The 2,500-nt window shown below is 29.7% G+C and overlaps 1 non-coding gene across 1 annotated transcript in view; it reads right to left on the bottom strand.

The window, feature by feature from the left end:
- The window catches only part of LOC119561892, a 1,996-nt gene extending 1,764 nt beyond the window's left edge, over nt 1–232 (bottom strand). Inside the window, exon 1 of the ribosomal RNA XR_005221504.1 lies at nt 1–232. This exon is cut by the window's left edge and continues 1,764 nt beyond it. This is a non-coding gene — a ribosomal RNA (small subunit ribosomal RNA).
- Between the last annotated feature and the right edge of the window lie 2,268 nt (nt 233–2,500).

The raw sequence follows: 2,500 nt of genomic DNA, 5'->3' as shown, positions 1-2,500 counted from the left end.
GCGATCGCTTGGTTTTAGCCTAATAAAAGCACATGTCCCATAAGGTTCATGTTTTAATTGCATGTATTAGCTCTAGAATTACCACAGTTATCCAAGTAACTGTTAACGATCTAAGGAACCATAACTGATATAATGAGCCTTTTGCGGTTTCACTTTTAATTCGTGTGTACTTAGACATGCATGGCTTAATCTTTGAGACAAGCATATAACTACTGGCAGGATCAACCAGAATAATGTTTTTATTCATATTTCATTCATATTTTTGAATAGAAATTAGCAATATAAATTTTATAGATTGTTTTCTATCGACGAATACGGCCATTTTTATATAGCATTCGTATACGTTTGTTGTTTTCACAATATATACTTGTTCCGCCACTAATAATAACAAGTTTTTTAATTATTGATGTTAAAAACACAATATTTTTTTTCGTAATACGTAATAATTTTCTTTATATTTGCATATTTCATTCTAAAATATCTTTTTTGTTCGACATACGTCATTATTGTATCCACACATGTACAATTTTTGTTTAACCAATATAAAATATTGAATTAAATCATTTGTATTTTGATGATAAATTTAAAATTTATCTGTATATATTCATATAAGACTCTTTGGTAATATATAATATAAAACCGAGCGCATATATGATATGTACGTTAGAAAAAATAATATATATATATATTATTTTCTTTTAATATAGGGACACCTCTTTTAATTTATCCCCGCAGGGAATTATCACATAACTCAGTATGTGATAATGGCAGACCAATATACATATATATCAAGATTATCAATACAAAATATATATCATTATTAGCCTGCCTCAATTGTAATTATTTATTTGGATTAACGATAAAGTTCGGAAACAATTTGTTATTCTATGTATAATAGAAACCTTGGCCTTTGTTTCAACATTATTATCTTTGGGCTTAAAATATTAACCGTGGAGCCAAGTCTCATATTCATAAATGAATAAAGAAACAAATTTGACGGATTAATATCTTCTCTACCGACAGACAGTATTTTGTCACGTCAATAGTAGATGGCCGGCCCATTGACCATCCTATAGTAGTTTTTGGACCCAATATCTTTAATTCGGGTATTTTCAATTGTCTTTGCCAATCAACCGTTTGGTACTCTCTCATATAATAAGAGAATACACATATAATTCCATTATATGGATATATCTTCATTATTTTATTTGCTACATCACCCTATAATAGTTTTTGAACCCGTCAACTTCAATTCGGGTATTTTCAATTGTCTTTGCCAACCATTTATATGGTATTCTCTATTATAATAAGAGAATACTAGTGTATATCCATTATATGGATATATCATCTTCATATTATTTGCTACACCACCCTATAGTAGTTTTTGAACCCATCATCTGCAATTCGGGTATTTTCAATTGTCTTTGCCAACCAACTATACGGTATTCTCTCTTATAATAAGAGAATACAAGTATATTTTCATTATATGGATATAATGCCATTTATTTTTCAATATCCATATAATTCATTTAGTTTTGTATGTACAAAACAAGTTTTCTTTATAGTATTGACAAAATCATATGTTTACGCATAACATAAGTTTTGACCAATACGAGGAGGGGCCCGCCAACGACCACCTCCCTATAGTAGTTTTTTACCCCACGCACTACTGCGTGCCTGTTTACAGTACTAGTGCCAGCTATCACTAGGTTTATATATCATGTTTCAGTGATATATGGGTAAATTCTACCATTTATTCTTATGTATATGGCATTTCTATGCCATATTTATACAATCCATTCATATCTTAATGTATATTTATTATATTATACATTATTATGCCTTATAGGTATTATACCTATAAGCCATATCCATACGATTCATTCACTAGTGCCGCCCCTCACTAGGTTTATAATTGTTATATCATTGATATACAATTTATTTCTATATATATGGCATTTATATGCCATATCCATACAATGCATTCACATTTCAATGTATATTTACTTGTTATACATTATTATGCCTTATAGGTATTATACCTATAAGCCATATCCATACGATTCACTTATATAAATATATGTATATTTTTCTATACATAATTTTTTTTTACTTTTGTATGGTTTTCTATGCATATCCATAGTTTATATGGATATGCTTGGCGTTCTATATAGTATTGACAAATTCATATGCATAACATAAGTTTTGACCAATACGAGGAGGGGCCCGCCAACGACCACCTCCCTATAGTAGTTTTTTACCCCACGCACTATTGCGTGCCTGTTTACAGTACTAGTGCCAGCTATCACTAGGTTTATATATCGTGTTTCAGTGATATATGGGTAAATTCTACCATTTATTCTTATGTATATGGCATTTCTATGCCATATTTATACAATCCATTCATATCTTAATGTATATTTATTATATTATACATTATTATGCCTTATAGGTATTATACCTATAAGCCATATCCATACGATTCATTCACTAGTTGCCG

The sequence above is a fragment of the Drosophila subpulchrella genome, unplaced genomic scaffold (assembly GCF_014743375.2).
Source record: "Drosophila subpulchrella strain 33 F10 #4 breed RU33 unplaced genomic scaffold, RU_Dsub_v1.1 Primary Assembly Seq385, whole genome shotgun sequence".
Lineage (NCBI taxonomy): Eukaryota > Metazoa > Arthropoda > Insecta > Diptera > Drosophilidae > Drosophila > Drosophila subpulchrella.
This window is presented reverse-complemented; position numbering and strand designations above follow the sequence as displayed.